A 26,154-nucleotide genomic window follows, 5' to 3' on the forward strand; every position below is an offset into this window, starting at 1 on the left:
ATTCTCTTCACATAACTACATCTCTTTGAAAACTCTTGGAGTGCAATTCCTCTGAGTGCTTCCCACCTCCTACACACACACACAAACACACACACACACAAACACACACACACACTGAGGAAGTTTTAATCAGTCATTAGAGCATCTCATATAGTGGGAAATCTTTGTCTTTAGCTGGATGACACTGGCACTCATATCTTTTTGGAGAATACTTCTCCCTCTACCCCACTTGAAATTTATGTTTCCTTAAAGATATTCTTTTTGTATTCTCTCTGACCTATATCAGCTGTCTTAAGAACAACATGGCTTATGGGAACATAACTGGATTGTCTGTTCCAGTTTGGGGGTGGTGGCGTATACCTCTCTGACAATAACGTTAGAGGAAAATCCATGTGCCAAAGGATATAAAAGGTTCCAGACAGACACTAAAGGCAAATAAGAAAAACAAGGGTAGAAAGCGGCCCCTGAATGAGAGTATGAAGTAAAGCCCTAGGGCCCAAGTGAGTCATTGTTTAAGCTGGGCTGGGGAAGGGGAAAAAATATACTCCATTGCCTTTGGGTTCTTCTGCCAAAGAAATAAAGTCTGTAGAGCCTGATGTAATCTAAAAATGGAAAATCCACCAAAGCACAGGCAATTATCCAGTAATCATCACTACCAAAGGCAGACTTCTGGTTCCAGAAAACTCCTAAAGTCCCTGACAAGTAAATCATGAGTGGAAAATATGTTAATCTTTGTAGAGAAGCAGACATTAAACTGAAGATGGCAAGCAACAGAGGGATAGTGGTAATCCCAAATGTCACTTTTCATTTGTTTAGCATTTAAAGGGGGAAAAAAATTCTGAATCTCTGAATTGAACAGGAAAAAATTTCAGGAGCCATCTAATCCATTTTCCTTTTCCCTGACCAAGTTCAGAGGGAAGTGTTTAACCTGTCTTCAACATAGAGTATATTATCACTTAGGATAAAATTAGCCTCCTTCTGTCAATATTAACAACACTGTATGAAAAAGCGAATTACATACCCTTCTTCCCCCATGGAAAACTAGCATACAAATCTAAGATACTATGAGAAAGTATGAGGCAAAGAATTAGAAGAAAGATTTTTAAAAAGCAACGAAAGTGTTAACCTAATTACGCAGTTTGCAGTGCTGTTGTGTTGAGTAAAGGAAAATGAAAAATAAAGCAAATGAGCTGTTACAGGTAAATGGAGCAGGCCACATTTCTAGCAAATGAAGTCTAGCAAATGATAACATTCTAGCCTAAATTTATGAAGCTACCCAGTAAAGAATTAGTCCCAAAGTGTGCTACACAACCCCCAGGGGGAAAATGCTGGTGTCTAAGTCATGGTCTAGGCTGTAAAGGAACTAATACTAGTGAAATTATATCCTTAGTGTAGCTTTTAAAAAATATCTTCTTTTAAGCTAGGGAGTAATTTATTCATTGAAGAATCTAGCTGAGCCTCATTGTATAGATGAATAGAATATACATAAGAATTTATAAAATAGGAATTTTATACAACAAACTGATAGGGCAAAGTCTTACAATACTGAATATAAAAAGACATAATTGTATTTACACTACTGCCTTTAGATAATTCATACCAATAAAATTCATATTTAATTAAAAATAAAAATAATTAGAAATGTTTGATTAGTATGGAGATAATCAGATGATCAGTTGATCATGTAGCTGATCAGTATGGAGATCAGAATCACTATCTAAAGAGTTAATAGACAATCTTAGTATAACCAGGGAAATTCTTTCAGATAAGATGGCTGTAAAGAAAAAGCAGAAAATGCGCTTGCTCAAAGCTTTACTGTTTCTCTTCAACCTGAAATCTCTTTTTCCTACCTCGATCTCTTAAAATTCTATCCATGTCAAATACCATGTTTTGCATGAAATCTTTTCCTGATTCCTCCCACCACAGCCCATTCCCATCATATCTCACTTACAACTCTCTAATGGTACTCACAATTTTGCTGCCTTGTTTTAAAGTTACTGGATGTATTTCCTCTATTAGATTCTATACAGTAATCAATTAGGCTGCACTCATCTTTGTCTCCATTGCATTACCTAACACATAGTAGATACTGCTCCATAAATGTCTGTGGTAGTTGATTTAGAAAGAAAAGAAAAAAACAGATGAATAACACCAGGCAGAAAGTATCAGGATTTATGTTTGTAACTAGCCATACTAGTGATACTGAAAGTCAAATTTCTACCATCTTTTTAAAAGTCCAGGACTTTGGTCTGATATTAGTATTGTAATACTGCAATACCAGCTTTTTTTTTTTATTAGTATTTGCCTGGCATATCTTTTTCTATGCTTTTAATTTCAATCTTTTTGGGTAATTTTTAAAAGATACTTCTTGGGCTTCCCTGGTGGTGCAGTGGTTAAGAATCCGCCTGTCAATGCAGGGGACACAGGTTCGAGCCCCGGTCTGGGAAGATCCCACATGCCGCGGAGCAGCTAAGCCCGTGTGCCACAACTACTGAGCCTGCGCTCTAGAGCCCATGAACCACTACTGAACCCGCATGCCACAACTACTGAAGCCCGTGTGCCTAGAGCCCATGCTCCACAAGAGAAGCCACTGAAATGAGAAGCCCGCACACCGCAACGAAGAGTGGCCCCCTCTCGCCGCAACTAGAGGAAGCCCATGTACAGCAACGAAGACCCAACACAGCCAAAAATAAATTAATTAATTAATTAAAAAAAAAAAGATACTTCTCTTGTGAGTGCTGCACAGCTGGATTTGGTTTTTTACCCAATCTTACATTCTCTGTATTTTAGTAAGTTTATTATATATTTGATTAATTTCTGCCATCTTTTGTCTTTTTTTTTTTTAGTTAATTAATTTATTTATTTTTGGCTGCATTGGGTCTTTGTTGCTGCATGCGGACTTTCTCTAGTTGCGGTGAGCAGGGGCTACTCTTTGTTGTGGATGCTTCTCATCGCAGTGGCTTCTCTTGTTGCGGAACACAGGCTCTAGGTGCGCAGGCTTCAGTAGTTGTGGCTCGCAGGCTCAGTAGTTGTGGCTCGGGAGCTCTAGAGTGCAGGCTCAGTAGCTGTGGCGCATGGGCTTAGTTGCTCCACGGCATGTGGGATCTTTCCAGACCGGGGCTCGAACCCGTGTCCCCTGCATTGGCAGGCGGATTCTTAACCACTGTGCCACCAGGGAAGCCCTTATTCTGTCTTTTTAAAAAAAATATTTATTTATTTGGCTGTTCTGGGTCTTAGCTGCAGCACATGGGATCTTCGTTGCCACATGTGGGATCTTTGTTGCAGCATGCAGGATCTTTAGTTGTGGCATGCAGGATCTAGTTCCCTGGGATCGCACTGGACCACCAGGGAAGTCCCCCATTTTGTCTTTTCTGTGAACTGTTATTCTTTGACTTTTTTTCTCTTTTCCTACTTTTTAGTGTGTTAGTAAAGTTTTTAAAAAATATCACCCCCCAATTAGTCTGGAAGCTATGACAGAATCTGTAACCTTTTAGTATTTCTCTTAAATTTAACATACATATTTAGCTATACATTTTACTTATTTATTTGCGGTACGCGGGCCTCTCACTGTTGTGGCCTCTCTTGTTGCGGAGCACAGGCTCTGGACACGCAGGCTCAGTGGCCATGGCTCACGGGCCTAGCTGCTCCACGACATGTGGGATCTTCCCGGACCAGGGCATGAACCCATGTCCCCTGCATCGGCAGGCGGACTCTCAACCACTGCGCCACCAGGGAAGCCCTAGCTATACATTTTTAAAATGTCAAATTAATCATCTGTATCACTCTCCAAAACAAGGAACAAAGTACACTTAAATAACTTATTAGCACTCTTCTCATCTTCTGATACTATTTTCTAGAATTTGAATTCTACCTTTTTTTTAATTGAAAAACTTTTTTTTTGTTTTTTTTTTTTTGCGGTACGTGGGCCTCTCACCGTTGCGGCCTCTCCCGTTGCGGAGCACAGGCTCCGGACGCGCAGGCTCAGCAGCCATGGCTCACAGGCCCAGCCGCTCCACGGCATGTGGGATCCTCCCAGACCGGGGCACGAACCCGTGTCCCTGCATCGGCAGGCGGACTCCCAACCACTGCGCCACCGGGGAAGCCCTGAAAAACTTTTTTTATTGTGGTAAGATATATATAATATTTATCATTTTAACCATTCATAATATTTATCATTTTAACCACTGTAAATGTCCAATTCAGTGGTATTAAACATATTCACAATCCTATATAACCATCATCACTATCTATACCCAAAACTTTTTCATCATCCCCAACAAAAACTCTGTATCCATTTAAAAAATGGCTCCCCCTTCTAGCCTCCTCCCAGACTCTGGTAACCTCTATTCTACTTTCTGTCTCAATGAATTTGCCTCTTCTAGGTACCTCATTTAAATGGAATCATACAATGTTTGTCCTTCTATTTCTGGATAATTCACTAAGCATAATGTCTTCAAGGTCCATCCATGTTGTGGAATACTTCAAATTTCATTCCATTTTAAGACTGAATAGCATTCCATTGCATATATATACCACATTTTGTTTATCCATTCATTTGTCAATGGCCACTTGGGTTGTTTCTACCTTTTGACTGCTGTGAAAAATGCTATGAACTTGGGTGTACAAATATCTGTTCATGTCCCTCCTTTCAATTCCTTTTTGATACATGCCAAGGAGTAGAATTGCTGCATCAAAGAGTAGTTCTAAGTTTAATGTTTTGAGAAACCACCAAACTGTTTTCCACAGTGTCTGTACCATTTTATATCCTTACCAGCAATGCAGAATGGTTCCAATTTCTTCATGTTCTTGTCAACGTCTGTGCTTCCACCACCTCTTTTTTATTTTTGGCTGTGCTGTGCAGCATGCAGGATCTTAGTTCCCTGACCAGGGGTTCAACCCACATCCCCTATGGAAGCATGGAGTCTTTTTTTTTTTTAATAAATAAATTTATTTATTTATTTATTTTTGCCTGCGTTGGGTCTTCATTGCTGAGCGTGGGCTTTCTCTAGTTGTGGCGAGTGGGGGCTACTCTTCGTTGTGGTGCGTGGGCTTCTCATTGCAGTGGCTTCTCTTGTTGAGGTGCATGGGCTCTAGGTGTGCAGGCTTCAGTAGCTGTGCTCACGGGCACTAGAGCACAGGCTCAGTAGTTGTGGCACATTGGCTTAGTCACTCCACAGCATGTGGGATCTTCCTGGACCAGGGCTCAAACCCATGTCCCCTGCATTAGCAGGCGGATTCTTAACCACTGTGCCACTAGGGGAGCCCTGGAAGCATGGAGTCTTAACCACTGGACCGCCAAGGAAGTCCCAACCACCATGTGCTTTTTTAATAGCTCTCTTAGCAGGTGTGAAGTGGTATCTCATTGTGGTATTGATTTGCATTTCGCTAATGACTAATGATGTTGAATATCTTTTCATGGGCTCATTAGCTATTTGTATATCTTCTTTGGAAAAATGCCCATTTAAGCCCTTTGTCCTTTTATGAATTGTGTTGTTCATTTTTTGTTGTTGCTGAGTTGTAAGAGATCTTTACATAATCTGGATATGAATCCCTTATTAGATATGTGATTTGCAAATATGTACTCTCATTCTACAGGTTGTCTTCTCACTTTCTTGATAGTATCCTTTGATGTACAAAAGTTCTTAATTTTGATGAAGTCCAATTTATCTATTTTTTCTTTTGTTCCCTGTGCTTTTGGTGACATATCCACGAAATCATTGCCAAATCCAATGTCAAGAAGACATTGGATTGTTTTCTTCTAAGAGTTTTATAGTTTTAGCTCTAAGTTTAGGTCCTTGATGCATTTTGAGTTAATTTTTATATAAGGTGTGAGGTAAGTGTTCTTTCCTTTGCAGACAGGTATCCAGTTTTCCCAGCACCACTTGTTGAAAGACTTTTTGAGCAGTCCTTTCCCCAGTGAATGGTACCCTTGGCCCCCTTCTTAAAATCAATTGATCTTACATATGAGGGTTTACTTCTGGGTTCTCTCTTCTATTTCAGTGGTCTATATGTCTGTCCTTAAGCCAGTTCCACACTGTTCCAATTACTGTGGCTTTGTATTGAGTTTCAGAGTTGGGAAGTTTGAGCCTTCCAACTTTATTTTTCTTTTTCAGGATTGTTCTGGCTATTTGAGGCCCTTGCAATTCCACATGAATTTGAGGATTGGTTGTTCTATTTCTGTGAAAAAAAAAAGCTGTTGTAATTCTGGTAGGGATTGTGTTGTATCTGTCGACTGCTTTGGGTAGTACTGACATCTTAACAATGTTAAGTCCTCCTTTCCAAGAACATGGGATGTCTTTCCATTTATTTAGGTCTTCTTTAATTTCATTCAGCAGTGTTTTACAGTTTTCACTGTGCAAGTCTTTCATCTCTTTGGTTCGATTTATTTCTAAGTACTTAATTCTTTTAGATGCTGTTGTTGTGAGTAGAATTACTTTCTTAATGTCCTTTTTGGATTGTTGATTGCTGGAATAAAAACACAACTGATCCTGCCTCTGCGTATCCTGCATCTTTACTGAATTCATTTATTAGCTCTAGTAGCTTTTTGTGTGTGTGTGGTATGCAGGCCTCTCACTGTTGTGGCCTCTCCCGTTGTGGAGCACAGGCTCCGGACGTGCAGGCACAGCAGCCATGGCTCACGGGTCCAGCCGCTCCGCGGCATGTGGGATCTTCCTGGACCGGGGCGCAAACCTGTGTCCCCTGCATCGGCAGGCGGACTCTCAACCACTGCGCCACCAGGGAAGCCCACTAGTAGCTTTTTTTGTGGATTCTTTGGGATTTTCTGTACATAGGATCATGTCATCTGCAAACAGATAATTTTACCTCTTCCCTTCCAATTTGGATGTCTTTTATTTCTTTTGACTCTACTTTTTTTTTTAATGTAAAAAAGTTATTAATTTTTAGTTAATAGCTAATTAAGTTTACCAACATTTCATACCAATTTTCATCCTCATTACTATTTTTTGCTCCTTCTCTCTTGGTTCAATTATTTTCTTGCTAAAGTTCATCCTCTAAGAAATGTCCATTTCAATTTTTTGGATTTGACACCAAAAGCAAAGGCAACAAAAGTAAAAATAAACAAGTGGGACTACATCAAATTAAAGAACTTCTGCAAGTAAAGGAAACCAGCAACAAAATGAAAAGGCAACCTACTGAATGGGAGAAAATATTTCAAATCATATTCTGATAAGGGGTTAATATCAAACTATATGAAAAACTCATACAACTCAATAGCAAACAAAAACAAAACAAAAAAATAATCTGATTAAAAAATAGGCAGAAGATCGGAATAGACATTTTCCCAAAGAAGTCATACAGATGGCCAACAGGTACATGAAAAGGTGCTCAACAGCACTAATCATTAGGAAAATGCAAATCAAAACCACAATGAGAGGGGCTTCCCTGGTGGCGCAGTGGTTGAGAGTCCGCTTGCCGATGCAGGGGACACGGGTTCGTGCCCTGGTCCAGGAAGATCCCACATGCCGCGGAGCGGCTAGGTCCGTGAGCCATGGCGACTGAGCCTGTGCGTCCGGAGCCTGTGCTCCGCAACGGGAGAGGCCACAACAGTGAGAGGCCTGCGTACCGCAAACAAACAAACAAACAAACAAAACCCACAATGAGACATCACCTCACGCCTGTTAGAATGGATATTTTTAAAAAGGCAAGAAATCGCGAGTGTTGGCAAGGATGTGGAGAAAAGTAAACACCTGTGCACTGTTGATAGAAATGTAAATTGGTGCAGCCACTATGGAAAGCAGTATGGAGGTTCCTCAAAAATTAAAAATAGGGCTTCCCTGGTGGCGCAGTGGTTGAGAGTCCACCTGCTGATGCAGGGGACATGGGTTCGTGCCCCGGTCTGGGAAGATCCCATGTGCCGCGGAGCGGCTGGGCCCATGAGCCATGGCCGCTGAGCCTGTGCATCCGGAGCCTGTGCTCCGCAATGGGAGAGGCCACAACAGTGAGAGGCCCGCATACCACACAAAAAAATAATAATAACAAAAATAGAACTACCATATGATTCAGCAATTCTACTTCTGAGTATTTATCTAAAGAACTGTTCAAAAAGATATCTGCACCCCCATGTTCATTGCAGCATTATTTATAGAAACCAAGATATAGATGCAAGCTAAGTGTTCACTGATGGATGAAGTGATGATAGAGAAAATGTGATATATATATACACAATGGAATATTACTTGGCCATAAAAAAGAAGGAAATTTTGCCATTTGTGACAACAAGAATGGACCATGGGGGCATTCTGCTAAGTGAAATAAGACAGAGAAAGTCAAATACAAATACTTCATATAAGTATGATCTCACTTATATGAAGAATCTGAAAAAGAAAACAAAACAACAAAAAAACAAGCTCACAGATACAGAGAACAGACTGATGGTTGCCAGAGGCAACCATTTTGGGGGATGGGCAAAATGGGTGAGGGGGGTCAAAAGGTACAAACTTCCAGTTATAAATAAGTCATGGGGATGTAATGTACGCCATGTGACTATAGTTAATAATACTGGCACATTTAAAAGCTGCTAAGACAGTAAGTCTAAAAAATTCTCATCACAAGAAAAAAATTCTGTAACTATGTGTGGTGATGAATAATAACTAGGCTTACTGTGGTGATCATTTCACAATATATACAAATACCAAATCATTATGTTGTACACCTGAAACTAATATAACGTTGTATGTCAATTATACCTCAAGGTAAAAAAAAAAAAAAGAAAAAAATTGAAAGAAAAAAAGAAAGGTCCATTTCACAACACACACGTATGTCAAGTCATTATGCTGTACACCTTAAATTTATATAGTGTTGTATGTCAATTATATCTCAGTAAAACTGGGGGAAAATGTTGGAAATTATTCAAGAAAAAAAGTAAAGAAAGAATGGTCCACAATCATTATCTGAAATCCTTGGGACCTCTCTGTTTTGGAACTAACAAATTTTTGGATTTTATAAAGGCAACATGTTGGACAAACTAGCTGTGATATAACACATCCACTGGGTCCAGGGAAGCAGCCCACAGTCAAGCATATTAAAATTTCCACAGTGAAACATATAGTCACACTAGGTAGGATAAATAAAGACCAAAGACAGCCTCATAAACTAGTTCAGGTCAAGTGTGCCCACAAATGAGTTTGCTGAAAACTTACCAAAAAAACCTTGTTTTTTAAGCTTTTTTGAGTTCTGAATTGTGAATTTCTGAATACTCATAGACCTGTCATTTACACAAAAGTCTGTGGGTGGTAAATACTCTTGCTTTTCATCTTCCTGAAAATATCTTTATTTTACCCTCTGAAGTTATGATTTAACCAGGTGGAGAATTCTGGATTGTCATTTATCTTCCCTCAGCACTTTAAAGATACTACTCCATTGTCATCTGGCACCTATCATTGTTGTCAAGATGCCAGCAGTCAAACTTCTGACATTCTTGATGGAGTTAATCATTCTTATCATTCATATAAGCTATTTTCTTTATTGTTAATGTTCTGCAGATTCTACAATGTGTCTACCATGTAGGTTCATTTTTGTTTATCTTGCTCAGGACTTTCACCTGACTTATGTATTTTGTCAAATCTGTAAAGTTCTCAGCCAGTATCTTTTAAAATATTGCTCCTTTGCCATTTTCTCTATCCTTTTCTTCTAAATCTCCTATTAGATATACATTGTTGCCTCTCAGTGTCTCTCACCTGTCCTTTTATAGATTTTATCTCTTGATCTTTGTGTTACACTTAGTATTATCTTTTAAATTATGAATTCTCTATTCTATTATGTCTGGTCTAGAGTTCATTCTCTCTCAGTTTTTAAAAAACTCAATTAACTTTTTTATTTCTAGAACTTTCAATTTGTCTTTTAAGGCTTATACATGGCTTTGTTTCATTTTGCCTGTTCTTGTTTCCCAATTTTTGTTCTCTCTTTATTTATTTTTTTATTGAAGTATAATTGATTTACAATGTTGTGTTTTCTCATATACAGCAAAGTGATTCAGATATATATATATGTATATATTCTTTTCTATTATAGGTTATTACAAGATATTGAATACAGTTCACTGAGCTATATTGTTGTTTATCCATATTTTGTTCTCTTTTTATATTACTACTATTCTTTCTTTTTTCTCCCTGAGGATCCTAAACTTCATTTCAAAATCAATTTAAAATAATTAATTAACTTTATTTTCTCTGGAGTAAATTTATATTTCAATTGTGGGTTTATTGGCTCTTTTTCTTAGCATCAGTTTTCCTTATATGTTTTGGAATTGCAGTGTGCAAACTCATCTTAAGTGGCAGGCTTTATTCTCTCTACTTGTTTATTCTCTCACTGTCTCCTGGAGACAGATCCTAGTTCAGAACTAGGTCTTATATTGGATGACTTAAGACTCCATTCCTGATGATACTGGGGATATCACAGAGACCACAGAGACTATCACTGAATCCCTGAGTAGCTTAGACCTGAGTAGCAAGACTAAGTCCTGACTACAAGGGTGTCTGCTTCCTCTTGTACTCCCAGGTTTTATATAAGCCATTTGCCAGATAGCAATAATAAGTTTTTTTATGAATCCCCTTTAAAGGGGTAGAGGAAGAAAAGTCTGGCTTTAGCCTCTTGCCCTGTGTGTGACACTTTTAGTCTTTACTATTCCATAAGAAATGAGCACTTAGTTACCTATGCTTGCTTCTGAACCCAGAGTACAGGAGGCCTAAGGTTTTAGTCCCATTAACATTGTGGTTTTGTTTAGTTCTTGGTCTATAGGTGAATTTATATTGATTTTACACATGGCTATATCCTTTAAATTTTCTCTCAGAAAATTTTATCATCACCATGTGTTTGGAATGAATAGGAGGACCAAATCACAAACACTGAAAGCCATTATGACCAGAAATCCAAAACAAACTTTCTACCTGCATAAAATGTACCTTCTTGGGGCTTCCCTGGTGGCGCAGTGGTTGAGAGTCCGCCTGCCGATGCAGGGGACACGGGTTCGTGCCCCGGTCCGGGAAGATCCCACATGCAGCAGAGCAGCTAGGCCCGTGAGCCATTTGTGAGCCTGTGCTCCACAACGGGAGAGGCCACAACAGTGAGAGGCCTGTGTACCGTGTACCGCAAAAAAAAAAAAAAAAAAAAAAGTACCTTCTTATTAATTTTTCATTGTATTTAACTAAACTGAAATGTTCTTTAATAGTCATGAATCTTGAGAACAAATTAGTGGTTACCACAGGGGAGAGGGGTAGACGGAGGGGCAAAATAAGTGGAGGGAATTCAGAGGTACAAACTACTAGGTATAAAATAAATAAGTTACAAGGATGTAACATACAACACAGGGAATATAATCAATATTTTATAATAATTTTGTATGAAGTGTAATCTATAAAATATCAAATTACTATGCTGTACATCTGAAACTAATATAATATTGTAAGTCAACTATACTTCAATAAATAAATAAAACTGGATCACAAATTTTGAAAAAAGAAGTTATCAATCTTACTTGTAAAATCAAACAAAAAAGTTCCTAAAAATATCTTAAAGGCCATACAAAAATATATCAGATGCCTGCCTCAGAGTTCTCCAAAAACCAGTATTTAAATTTCATTGAGCAAAATCTTTCATTTTCCTTAAGTTGTTGGTTTTATTCCCTTGAGATGTCAATTTTTTTTAAGTTTGAAATAATTTCAAATTTACAGAAGAGTTACAAGAATAGCACAAAGGATTCCTGCATATCCCTTACCTAGATTACCTGAATGTGAATATTTTACTACATTTGCTCTCAGTACAACATTCTTTCTCTCTCATTCTCTCTCTACTCTCTGTCACACCCACACATATATGTATAAATATAGGTATTTATATATATTATATTTCAGAACTGTTTAAGAGTAAGTTGTAGACATGATGCTCCTTCACCCCTAAACACAGTATGTATTTCCTAAAAAATAAGTAATTCTCTTATGTAACAATAGTACAATGAACAATATCAGAAATTAGAATCGATATAATACTTTTATCTAATCTACAGACCTTATTAAGATTTCACTAATTGTTCCAGTAATGTCTCCTTCATAGGAAAAGAAAATTCAAGATGATACAGTGCATTCAGTTGTCATGCCATTTTAGTCTCCTTTAATCTGAAACAGTCCCTGGGTCTTTCTTTGTATTTCATGACATTGACTTTTTTTTTTTTTTTTTTTTTTTTTTTTGCAGTACACGGGCCTCTCACTGTTGTGGTCTCTCCCATTGCGGAGCACAGGCTCCGGCCACGCAGGCTCAGCGGCCATGGCTCAAGGGCCCAGCCGCTCCGCGGCATGTGGGATCCTCCCGGACCGGGGCACGAATCCGCGTCCCCTGCATCGGCAGGCGGACTCTCAACCACTGCGCCACCAGGGAAGCCCGACATTGACATTTTTAAAGAGTACAGATTGTACTCCAATTTGGGTTTGTCTGATGTTTCCTCATGGTTAGATTCAGGTTATACTCTTTTGGCAGGATTATCACAGAAGTGATGCTTAGTTTTCCCAGTGCATCATATAAAGAGGCACTTGCTGTGGATTAGTCTAATTACTGGTGATATCAACTTTGGTCATTTAGGTAAAGCAGTGTCTGCTAGGTTCACCCACTGTAGAGCCATCCTTTGTAATTAGTAAGTATCTTGTGGGGAGATACTTTGAGGCTGTGGAAATATACTGTTACTCTTCAAACTTTCATTTGCTACTTTCAGCATCTACTGATAATTCTTGTCAGAAACAATAAAAATTATGATGGTTTTGCCAAATGGTTATTTTTCCCCTAATTACATCATTTCATCTACCTTTATAAGTTGACTTTCTACAATAAAGAGAAGATACATGTAAATATTTTTATTTCTTGTTCTTTCTTATACTATAGGTAGCATAATACATATATTCTTTTGTCCAATTCATAAGGATCTGATGATCTCTTTTTAAGCTGTCATGAATAAAAAGTTCAAGAACTCTCTGTTTGGATTCTCTGGCCACAAGAGAACCAGAGATATCAAAATTAAAATGTCTCTGTGAATTATATCATTTTTATCTTAAAAGGTATAAATAAATTTATTAAAATGAAATTGAGAACAAATGTCTCAAATTGATTTTAACAAGAAAATAAATAAATTAAATTTCATAGTTTTTGCATTTTATTTGCTTAATAGTTGATTAACTCTAGAGTAACAGATCAAGAAAATACAGCAGAAGCTGTGCTTAAAATTAATGACTTTATAACCAGACATCTGTAAACATGTTAAGTAGTGTGAGTTCTTGATAAAATTTCATTTTCTCATTTAATAACAAAGGCTGTTTATACAGAAAAAAGTCAACAGACTTCTATTAAGTGGTATCTGTTTTCTCCTGAAAAACTAAAGAAGTTCTAAGAATTCGTTTATGGTATCAATTCCACATAAACACCTTAATGTTGGATATTAAAAAGCAAAAAGTCAGAATTGATTTAAATTACTTTGGTGAAGTGGCCAGTAACTCAAGAACTACCAAGGAAAGAATTAAATATAAATGTCATCGTAGTAGATTTACATACATAGCCATTCACATTCTAGATAAAGAAATAACAAAGAGCAAAAGGACCAGATTAAAATATTCCAGTTCATTTTCAGTGTGCCAAGAGGCAAAAGTTCAAAGTTCCTATAATACTTCAAATCTTCCAGGTACTCCTTGCTCTTACTCAAAATGAAAACAGCCAATGAGTACTGACCTACACAATTAAATTGGATTGCAGCAGTTTGGTCTTCTTAGGCCAGTCTCTTGTCTCCTTTTTTCTTTCTAAAATCAGGCAAGCTCATTAGAATATACTATCTTCTTTTAGAATTGGGACTGTTTTTTGCTGTTTTGAGATGAGCTTTATTTGCAAGAAATCCTAAACGGATCTACTAAGAAAGTAAAATATGAGAACAGATCACACCCAATTATGTAGCACAAACTGGCCACACAAGGTGATAAATACACAGGGTAGAGATCAACCTCTGAAAAATAAATAAGATCAAAGATCCAAAACATTTTGGAAAAAATCATGATTTAAAGTAACCTTTTATTGCTTCTGGAAGCAGAAGGAAAAAAGATATTCCATAGAGAGGGAATAGAAAAGAAAGCTTTTAGGGCATATTTCCCATTAATGGATTGGAAAAATTAGCAGACTGGCGTTTTGTGCTGCAAAAAGTCACAAAACCCTAAAGATGTATTCCTGGGGCGTGATTTGGTCCCCAGAACTAACTAAGCCTGGGTTTGTTCTTTCCTTCCTTGTGAAGTTCAGACGAAGCCTAAGCCCTTACGTGTCTTCTTTCCATTGCCTATCTGCTGTAGAATTTTGCAATGCTAACTTGATGAGAGAAATCGGTGAAGCATGTCAGCTTGGTCTATGTTGCAGAACCCCAAAGTATTATAGTTTCGGCAACACACTTGAATAGAAATTACCTCACACCAATTTCTTTATTATAGTGCTACAAAGAAATTTCTGCAGAAAAGTTTAATGCAGAATTTCTAAAACCATCTAACTCTCTACTGGGCTGTTATAATCTATTGTTCAAACATACAATACACCCATAACAGGAAAAAAATAAATGAACATCATGACCCTGTATCCAAGGAGAAATTTGATCAAGCGTGTGTGTGTGTTTTAATTAATGAATTGATTAATTGACTGATTTTTGGCTGCTTTTGGTTCTTCGTTGCTGTGCATGGCTTTCTCTAGTTGCGGCGAGCAAGGGCTACTCTTCGTTGCAACGCGCAGACTTCTCATTGCGGTGGCTTCTCTTGTTATGGAGCACGGGTTCCAGGTGCGCGGGCTCAGTAGTTGTGGCTTGCGGGCTCTAGAGCGCAGGCGCAGTAGTTGTGGTGCACAGGCTTAGTTGCTCCGCAGCATGTGGGATCTTCCCAGACCGGGGCTCGAACCCGTGTCCCCTGCATTGGCAGGCGGATTCTTAACCACTGTGCCACCAGGGAAGCCCACCAAGTGTGGTTTTAACATATGGGACATTTGGAATATGGTTCTGCTCATAGATATGCATCAGGTGAATCGACTGCAGGTCATCTTCTCTGTTGGCCAGGAAGATATAAGTGTAAGCAGTATAGAAAATAGAAAGCTGCCATGCTGCAGGTGGACACTCACAATCCTCTTCATCTTCTCATTCGCAGCACTGGCTAAATCGGAACTAGAATATCTGAGATCATTGGCTTCTAAAAAAAAATCTCCAATTTAGGAAGAAATCCAACAGGGACTAATCAATCTTCAGTCACTGTCTAGGGATAGGTGAACCAATTTGTGACAACTGAGCTGCCCTTGTGGTGGATGAGATTGGTAATTTCTGCAACAGTAAAACAGCTAAATCAGAAGCTTATCGGTTCACTCTAATGCCTTAGCACTGGCATTTCATACCCAGGTTTTTTTCGGCCTGACTGAGTAATCCTCAGTAGCAGAGCTAGTTTTCAGACCATGACATCGGTGAGATCATATTCTACTGCATTATGAAGTGAAAAACTCACAAGACAGCCTCAGGCCCTGAGAGCTACGAAAAGCTTCTGCAATGGGAAGCATAAGCAGCGCCGAGCTTTCTTTCCTTGGTTACTTCACCGAGTACTCTTCTGTCACCAAACCCCAGAAAGAATCTTCTTAAAGCAGCGGAAGAGAGCACTTGTCCCATCCTGGGCTGATGCCAAGGGGAAAGGAGAGTGTTTCCAGATAGGGTGATCACCAAGCAAATTCTCCCCAGAAGACTAAGCAAAGGACTTCGTTCTCATATGCTGCTTCTCTGAAAGTAAACTGCTCTCCTCTGGATCTTTATTCATAATTCAGTTAGGCCCCCTGCCAGAGTTAAAAAATGTTTCAAACTCCCCTTTCAAGCCTTTCAACTTCAAAACTGATTGCCGAACGCCTGGCATGCTATGGTAAACTCTCAACTGCATATCAATTCCTTACCCACTTGTATCAGTAGAAAAGCAAGATGATTCATTAACATCTGTTTATGCCTTGCAGTTTTAAGTGTTAAGGAACATCTCTTTTATATTGCTCTTTACTCCATGCCAATAGAAACAGGCAAATACATGTACGTCAGGATGGGAAATCAATGCACAGAGAGAGCACTGGGAGAAAATTTCTGCATACATACTCTTTACAGCATGTTAGAAATTTAAATTACAAAAAGACAATGTAGCAATTTAGAAAATGCTTTTCATATACTATTAAAAAAACAGGAAATAAAATTGTGTGTACATTATAATTTTAACTACAATAAAGTAGGTCTACAATAAGGAAAATGATTTAAAAAATTTAAAAGAATTGTATTTACTCATTGAATTAGGATTGTTAGCTTCTAATTGATTTCTTTGTCTTCCATATATTCTACAATATTATTATATGTTACATTTTTGTAAGAAAAATATTTTTTAACAACAGTTACCATAAATCTCTAGTTTTTCTCATTCCTACAAGGCCTTTAAACACAGGTCTTGATAACAGAACTTCCAGGAGCTTGCCGAATTTCACTTGAAATCAAGAGTAATTGTGTTTCCATGATTTCTCTGGGGAAACATCTCCTAGCCTTACAGGAAAAATTTCTGGACAAAGGATGTTCCTCCTTAGAATGCTGTAGTATTTCTGTTATGTCTTACCTCCTGCTACATGTTACATCTCACATATTTTCTTATGTGGTCTCTAAACCTGTTATCTGTTATTTCTTTCTCTTCGGCTCTACCTTTCAACCTCTGTATCTCTTTTGTCAACAGGCTTATCCTACCGGTACTATTTTTTTCTGCTACTGTAGTTAAATTTAGTGCTGCAGGTAAGGCTCTCCTTAGTCATCCTCAGATACATCCTGCCGTTCCTTCCCTACAGTGTGATTACTCTCTACCTCCAGGCCTCAAAACAGCTTTTGTCTGTTTTACTGCCAGATCACATATCACATTCTTATCTAATTTCTTGTCAGTTTTCTTCTTTAGCTTTTTCAGCTCAATACTAGTTTCCTTCCAGGTTTCTCCCACCCATTGCATATCTGAGCTTTGTACAACAGTAGATGACATTTTAAGGAACATTCTATTTTCTGCCTACAGCTATAGCTTCTAGGATTTTTTGTATCATCCTTTTGTTCTCACTAGGATCCTCAAGATGGTCCCATTAGCAACATCTGCAGATCTCATTGAAGACCCAACCCTATTTTTAGGGTCCCTTAAATGTTAAAAACACTTTCCCTGCTACCCCCCCACCCCCATTCAGGAGCTGCAGGCGTTACATTTATCAGCTCTCTCGGTTCAAAGCCAGCAAGTAATTCTCAAACCACCATCCCTTGTTCTCGTTCGAGATGATATGAATTAGGCTGAGAAAAAAAATGCTTCATACAAATGCTTTAGTCATAGGCCAAAGTCTTGGATTTGATTATAATTCAAAATGATAATAAAATTGAAGGGGTGTTGGGAACACACCAAACAGGGTTTGCTCTGTTAGAGCCACACACATCAGTCTTGCGGCTGCTGATTCCATTCTCTTCTAGGTTATTATTTCATCTTATCATGTCTTGTGTTACACTATTACCATTATCTCCAGAGTTACCTTCTTTGTGTTGTTTTTTGTTTTATCTCCAAAGTTGGTCTCACTTTTTAGAAAATAAATGCAGTTTCTTTTGGTAGCCATGTATGCTTATTTATTTAAAGCTACTGGTAAATCCATTTATATTTTTAAAATACTAATTTTCCTGACTTTAGGTGAAAGCTATTTTGTTTTCTCTTACCTTTCCAAGTTCAAGCCCATTCTTTTCAATCTTTTGCATTAGTTAGGAACTCCTAAAATGAGAGAGCTCCAGGCATACATGATTAAAGTAGCCTTAATGATTCAGCAGTCTATGATGGAAAGAAGTCAGTTTCTTCCTGATACCTTTATAAAAATCTCTTCAAACTTTCTTATTAACTCATCAGATTTCAATGTCACTTTGATTTGTTTTCTTATTTCCAGCAGAGAATTTTATTTCTAAAGATATATGAGGGAAGCACATGCCGTGGAGCAACTAAGCCCGTGCGCCACAACTACTGAGCCTGCGCTCTAGAGCCCCCGAGCCACAACTACTGAAGCCCATGCGCCTAAAGCCCATGCTCCGCAACAAGAGAAGCCACTACAATGAGAAGCCCACACACCACAACAAAGAGTAGCCCCGGCTCACTGCAACTAGGGAAAAGCCCGCACGCAGCAACAAAGACCCAATCTAGCCAAAAATAAATTAAAAAAAAAAAAAAAAAAAAGATATATGAGGGAAGAACTCTAGATAGTAGGCAGGTCCTTACACAAAACTTTTGTAAACACTGAGAATCTAATGTGTTATTTGGTTAAAGACCTCAGAGAAAGAGGTGCCACAAAGTTTCTGAAGATCCTAGGATAGTTACTCCAGGAAATCTTAAAGAAAGAACATAAAAATTTAACAAGGGCCTCCCCGTTCCCCAAACACCTGTTTGTCAGGTGAAGTCTTGAATTCATTCACATAAAACTTTCTCTGTGACATAAAACTTCTTAATATTGATTTATTTTAGAACATTACCACTCTCTAATTCTTTACTTGGTGCCATTAGACTTCTAAAAAACAAAGGACATTTTTCAATACTCTTTTGTGATTGATTGAAAATCACAAAGCAGCTATAGATGACAGAACCTAATGAAAATCTATACTGAAAACTCACTTTTCCTGCCAAACCTTTAAAGATTCACTTTAAGTAAGAAATATTTTTTTCTTTTTTCTTTCTTTTTTTTTTTAAAAAGAGGGACACAAACAATAACTTGGACATAAACTTGTACCATAGAAAGTAAGATATTGGTAGAATTACCATATAAACCAGCAATTTCACTTCCAGGTTTATTGTCAAAAGAAATGAAAGTAGGGACTCAGATATCTGTACACCCACGTTCATGGTAGTATTATCCACGATAGCCAAAAAGTGGAAGCAACCTAAGTGCCCATCGACAGGTGAATGAATAAACAAAATGTGATACATGCATACAATGAAATATTATTTAGCCTCAAAAAAGGAAGGAGATTCTGATACATGGTACAACATGGATGAACCTGGAGGACATTAAGCTAAATGAAATAAGCCAGTCACAAAAAGACAACTATTATATGATTCCACCTATATGTGGTATCCAGAGTAGTCAACTCATAGAGATAGAAAGTAGAATGGTGGTTATCAGGGCATAGGGGGAGGAGGAAATGGGGAGTTAGTGCTTAATGGGTACAGAGTCCCGGTTTGGGAAGATGAAAAAATTCTGAAGATGGATGGTGGTGACTGCTGCAAAACAATGTGAATGTACTTAATGTCACAGAAATGTAGACTTAAAAATGGTTAAAATGGTAAATTGTATGTTATGTATATTCTACCACAATAAAAATAAAGAAATGAAGATACTGGTTAAGATAATAGTAGTAACATAACACAAAAACCCAGTATGTATATTTATAGAATTGCCTGATGGAATGAGAAATTGGAAGTTATAACCATAACATTTTTTAGAGTGGGTCCGAAGTAAGAATGTCTACAGCTTTGTTACTGAAAGTGTGGACCAGCGACGGCAGCATCGGTGTCCCTTAGAAGCCTCTTAGAGATCAGAATCTAGGTCCCATCCCAGACCTAATAAACCCCATTCTGCATTTTAACAAGATCTCCAGGTGATTCATATGCACATTAAAGTTTGAGAAGCGCTAGTCTGGGGCAAATCTTACCACTTTTTAGCTGTGTGACTTTGGGCCAGGTACTTAACCACCTTGTGTCTCAATTATGTTTTATCTGTAAAATGGTGATAATAGGAATGCTTACTATATAAGGTTGCCAAAGATTAAATGTGATAATAATGCCTGTGGTATAATTCTTGGCACATTCAGGGACTATTAGCTATTATTATTACTTTGATGTACAGAAAATCTGTGAAAGTGGATTTCAGGGACTTTTCTAAAAATAGTAAATTTAGGAAGTCAATATTTTCCAGAGGATATGAATGGTGCCTGGCTTTTAAGAGATAATTGTGAAAAAGGATATATGGGAGGTAATAGTTTTGACAAAGTATGAAGGGGTGGAAATGACTTTCTTCAGAAGACCCAATATAGTAGAGAAAAGGTGTCAAATTCATTCACAGTGGGGGAATTTTTTTCTTGTTAAAGTATGTGAGGACCAGACAAACATTATTTATAAAATATAAATGGACTAGAAGTAGCTTTTGATGACAATGTCATATTTGAAAAATATTTTAGGGGCCTAATGGTATGTTTTTCACATGTCTGAAATCCCCGTGTGGGAGATAATCTTTCAGCTGAAATATCACAAATATATTTGACTTATGTGATAAAGGACCAATATTTGGCTAAGGAGCAAGCTGGAAGAGAGTGAAATAGTAACAAGGTGGGGAGACAAAAAGGACAGCTACATAGGCGTCCATGAACTTCTAGCACCTGGACCACAATTCTCAGAAGATGTCATTGAGTTCCTAACCTAATTTCTCTAACTGGGGATCTTTCCTTGTCCCAGAAAAGACTTTTGAAGACAGAGAGGATTAAAAAAAATAATATTGTTAAGAAGCGAGGTTGCTGGGCTTGCACTTTACTAGCCGGAATCCCTTTATCTTTCCTGAGAGCCCCCCAGATCTCTTTTATTCTAGGTCAGTAATTTAACACTCTCAGCTCTCAATTCAAAGCCAGTAATAACCTTGCTGTGCTGAATTATTAGCTTAGGATATAGAAAGAGAGAGAGAGGGAAGGGGAAAAAAAAAAAACCCTAAAAACAACAGAGGCCTTTTGATCACAGCACCAAACTGCAGTTCGCTGTAACTCAAGCTGCCCATTCTTATATGGCAGGTATTAAGGACTCCCCCTGCCAGGCAGGACCCTATTAAAAGACAATAGCTGTTTGAAAAGGGTAAGCAAGTTGATATGGATATAATAGGCCACATATGGGGGCCCTTTTCTACTCTGAAATAAAGCTCCTTCCTAAGAGTTGTGAGCTGGGAAATCCAGTATTCAGTAAGGCAGGAGGAGGAGATATAATAGAAGAGAGTGGATAGCCATGCAGAAATGCTTGAAGGTGCTTCAGGAAAAAGGGACGAGGGCTTTGGGGAGCCTGCAGAGATGAGCATCAATCACTGAGCATAGAGGCTTTCAGAATGGCCAGGTGCTCTTAGGTCCCCAAGAGGTTTTTAGGACCAGTGATGACAAAGATTTGGCTGGAACTAATATAGTGGTTAGTTTCTCTAATGGGTTAACAACAACAACAACAAAAAACCAAGCAGCAAACTAGTAAGCTCTTGCCAGGAATGATGCAGCTGGCAATAAGTAATCCTTTCTGCCTTGTTTTAAACAACCTAACATGCAAACATCCTAAACTCCTGATGAGTACCATCTAGTGCCACTAAATGTTCTTGTTATCTCTAGGATGATATTTTAAAAAAAAAAAGAAAGAAAAAAGCCCTGCAGAACAGAGACAGTGAACTCCAAAGAAATTGCCTCTTGCCTACAAACTACACACTTCCTCTGATGCAGAGAGGTAACCACGGGACCTGGGACTTCTCACTTTATTAGCTAACCGATACTTGCTTATCTATCACCAAAACACTATGCCCATTAAAGGATGATGCTTTTCGAGGATCTTAAATCCACAACAGAATTTCCCAACCACTGTTTTAGCTATAAGTTCTTGTATGTTACAAAACAAGGAAGGATTTAAGAGTGATTCAAGTGAAGGATTTAAGTGAATTAACAATTCAAAACAATTCAATTGTTTGAATTGAATTCAAACAATTCAAGTCGTTTATGACTAAATTCTGAATCCCTAAATTCCTAAGCAAAAATATCAGAAAGGTATTTTTCTTTCATCCACCACCCTTTGCTAATTGCCAAATGAACAGCTCTCCAATTCCCAACCACTGTAATTAATGGGCTAGCTTGATGGAATTTACAACCAAAGAAAAAACACAAGGGATCTCTTAACACTTGCTTGTTCCACTGAGCGGTCAACAGGGCACAAAACTGATCTTTAGCAAATTAAAGGGTTTTGCTGATTAAAGAGAAAATCTGGATTCCTAAGAAAAAAATTCTGTCTTACCACCAGGCTTAAAACTCCAAAATAAACATACGATTTTTACAAAAAGTTATTACAGATAATTGTTTCCATAAAATATCACAATTCTAAACTACTCTCCATTATGTAGACCCATCTCAGATAGGGTCATCGTGTAAGAAAGGAGGGACGAGCAATGGAGAGCAATGAAAAGAGTAATGGGGAACATCAAACACCACGCTCATTCCCTAATTCATGCCTTAGCATATGGTGACCGTATTTTCGGAAGTTCAAATTGGGACCTAGTCTAAAAAAGTTTTTATTTGGTGTGTGGGCCACTTCCAGGTGTGCGAAACAGCCTATAGATTTTTTATATATAGATATAGGTATAATGATTATGTTTAAATGCCATGCTAATTGATAAATATTAAATGTCATATCATTTGATAAATCTTAAAAGATATACAGCCTATATAATCTGAAAAATAATATTCATTATACAGAACAGCATGAATAGTATGATACCATTGATATAAAACTACATGGGTGCTTATGCAAGTAGACAAGATGTTTGAAAGAACAGAGAAAACGAAGGCAAGAAAAAAAATTAAAAAAAAAAAAAATTGAAGAAAATTTCTCAGAACTGAAATACATGAGTTCCCAGAACAAAAGGATCCTTAAAAGCCCAGCACAATGAATGAATATAGATGCACACCAAGGCACATCATTGTAAAAAATTAGACTCCACCATTTTTTTCTTTAAATGAACAAGCCAGTTTCTTTTTGTTTGTTTTTCTGTTTTTTTACTTATTTTTTGCCCGTGTTGGGTTTTCGTTGCTGCTCGCAGGCCTTCTCTAGTTGTGGCTAGTGGGGACTACTCTTCATTGCAGGGCATGGGCTTCTCACTGCAGTGGCTTCTCTTGTTGAGGAGCACAGGCTCTAGGTGTGTGGGCTTCAGTAGTTGCAGCATGCAGGCTCAGTAGTTGTGGCATGCAGGCCCTAGAGCACGCAGGCTTCAGTAGTTGCGGCATGTGGGCTCTAGGGCACACGGGCTTCAGTAGTTGTGGCACGCGGGCTCAGTAGTTGTGGCTCGTGGGCTCCAGAGCGCAGGCTCAGTAGTTGTGGTGCATGGGCTTAGTTGCTCCGCGGCATGTGGGATCTTCCCAGACCAGGGATCGAACCCTTGTTCCCCTACATCGGCAGGCAGATTCTTAACAACTGCACCACCAGGGAAGTCCTAGACTCCACCTTTTATTGGGGGTGTGGCAAGGTCACTTTGTAGAAGAACATGTAGGATAGGAGACATTGGTGCAGCTATCTTTGGAAAATATAATCTGCCACAGTTTCCCTCCCAAATTTACATTCCTCCCAAATGCAAAATACACCCTATTCTCCTAAACCCCTAAAGTCTAACTCCATTTCAGCATCAACCCAAACTCCAGGATCTTGTCATATAAATCAAAACCAGGTGCAGATGAAGTTCCTCAAGTACAACTTTTGGGGTACAGCTCCACAGTCTGATTACTCATCTAAACACCTGTAAACTGAGGAGATAAGTTATACGCTCCCATATGTACAATGATGATACAGGCATAGGATAAACACAATAGACTTCCATTCAAAAAGAGGGAGAATAGGAGGCAATATGTAACCACTGGTCCATTGCAATTCTGAAATCCACACAGGCACATGTCTTATTTCCTTGATTTGGGCCCAATACCTCTTCCTGGTAATGACTTTCCATGACCTTTGACTCTGTACTCTGAGCTTTTGGTTCCATCTTCTGAATCATACTTTCATTTCCATGAAACATTGCTTCAGTTTGTAGTGGAGGGGCTTTCTTGGCTTGCTTCCTGCCCATAGAAGTCTAGGGGTCCTAAGGTAACTTTTTGTTTTGTATTTATCTCTATCCTCTTTAGTCCAAACTGGTGGTACCTCCCCCAATACAATTCTCTTAAAAACATGGGTTTTTATTCATCAGACAAAAGCTGTACACCCAAGTCTCCCTGAGACAGGCCCTATTTGGGTTTTCTTAGGCTGCAATGAGACAACACCCTTAGGATCTTTAGGTCTTTTGTCTATCTGAAAGAGTCTAAGAGGCTCCACCTTGAAATCCTTCTGAGGTTTTAACAAACGTACATCCTTACTCTAAGACCACATTTTTCTGACAGCACTCTGTATTCGATCTTTGCCTTGAGGCACTTTCTTACTTTGAGTATTTTTTGCTGGTTAGAAAGACTGTCCCAAGCTCTCTATATTTCCTCTAAATCCTACCTGAAAACCAAATAGTTCATTTACATTTCCTATTTTTTCACATTACCAAAGGTAACAAACAGTATTGACAAACTTCCTGTCACTGTATAACCAGGGGTCCTCTTACCTCCAGCTTCCAATAACATTTTCCTCACTCTTTATTAAGGCTTCATTGATAGCCTCCTTGAGGCCCATCAGATTTCCACTAACAGTCTCCTCAAGGTCTTTCTGATTTCTGCCTGCTGCCTGGTCTCAAAGCCAATGATGCATGTTTTAGGTTTTTGTTACTGCAGCAACTCACTCCCAGGAACAAATTTTGTTCGGACCTCTACTGCTGCATAACAAACCACACCAAACTTGCTGGCATAAAAAATAAAAATTTTACTATGCTTGTGCATTCAGTAGGTTCAGGAATTATACAGAGTGCAGCAGAGACGCCCTGTCTTTACTCCATGATGTCTGAGACCTAAATTGGAAAGGCTTGAATGGCTGGGGTCGATACAAAGGGTTGGGGATAGAATCATCAGGAGGCTTCTTCACTCACATGTTGGGTGCCAGGACTGGGATGACTTGAAGACCAGGCTTGTGGCTGGGCTTCTTACACATGGCAGCTGGTTAGTAAGAGGGGTCCTGAGAGGGAATTTCTGAAAACCGAGGTCCCAGAAACAGAATCCACATGGCCTTTTGTGACCTAGCCTTGGGAAGTCACAAAGTGTTACTTTATTATATTCATATTCAAGGGGAGGGCACATAGACCCCACTTCTCTACGGCAGGAATATCAAAGAATGTGGGGTCCTTTTTTAAAACTACTACACCAGAAACAAGGAAGAAGGAAGACAGGGAATCTGAAGGGTAATGGTGAAATCCAGAGGTCCCTGATAACTGCTATATAGCATACAGAGAGATAAAATAATAAAGATAAAGCAAACCAGAAGATTCTGGAGGAGACTTCTTTAAGGAGATAAAACAGAGAGAATAAATACATACAAATATTAATGTACTTGCTTCTGTCAGAGTCCTGGCAGTTAACAGATAATGCATTTAAAAAGGATAGCTGAGGAAAGTTTTTTAGAAAAAATATTTACAAAGGTATGGACAGGGCTAAGGGAAAGTGGATTACCTAAGGGCCAGCAACAGTTAGGATCTGTTTTTTACCCCTAGGCCTGAAGAGACAAGCAGAGGGAATGCTTTCTTGAATCCAGAAAGAGTAGGGACCATTCGACTTGAGCTGTGACCTTCAGTAGAGGAACAGAGCCAATGCAGCCCACAGCAAACTGGTAGAAAGAGAAACAAGTGAATAGATATCCCAATCTCACTCTCTCCTCCTGCCCTTCAATCTCCTGCCAGTACCTCCCACTGGCTTTAGCCCAAATGGAAGCCACAGGGCAAGGGAGCCTATGGATTAAAATCCATACAGATCAGCCCTCCAGAGCAGAGAAATGTAGGCAGTGGATCTGGAGGGGAAAGTGGAAAATAAATAGCACAGTACTAAAGGGAAATTTACTCAAGTGGGTAGAATTTGGTTCACTTGGTGATAAGTCTACAGGAAATTAACCAAACAAGAAAAAAGAGGGAGCGGGGTAATCATAGGGGTGAGAAGATTGCACAACATAGTTCAGGGGTTGACACTGTTTGTATAGTTATAAAATATAAACACTGAATAATGATACAACAAAAACCTTGATATGAGTATACTGGGAGTTGTGGCGGGTGAGCAAAGGCACACATGTGCAGTAAAGGGTGTTAAAGGGCATTAGGGTTATATCTTACACAGCGGGAAGTCAATAGATAGCACCTGGATTTGAAAAAATCAAGAAGTAGCAACATAAGCTAGTCATTTAGAGGTCTAGAAATAAATGC

General features: G+C 38.6%; 1 protein-coding gene across 2 annotated transcripts in view; it reads right to left on the reverse strand.

Annotated features, from left to right (window-relative positions):
• CSTPP1 (centriolar satellite-associated tubulin polyglutamylase complex regulator 1) overlaps nucleotides 1-26,154 on the reverse strand; it is a 186,485-nt gene that overhangs the window by 105,684 nt on the left and 54,647 nt on the right. The gene's annotated exons all lie outside the window — the stretch shown is intronic.

This window comes from Lagenorhynchus albirostris, chromosome 9 (assembly GCF_949774975.1).
Source record: "Lagenorhynchus albirostris chromosome 9, mLagAlb1.1, whole genome shotgun sequence".
Taxonomy (NCBI): domain Eukaryota; kingdom Metazoa; phylum Chordata; class Mammalia; order Artiodactyla; family Delphinidae; genus Lagenorhynchus; species Lagenorhynchus albirostris.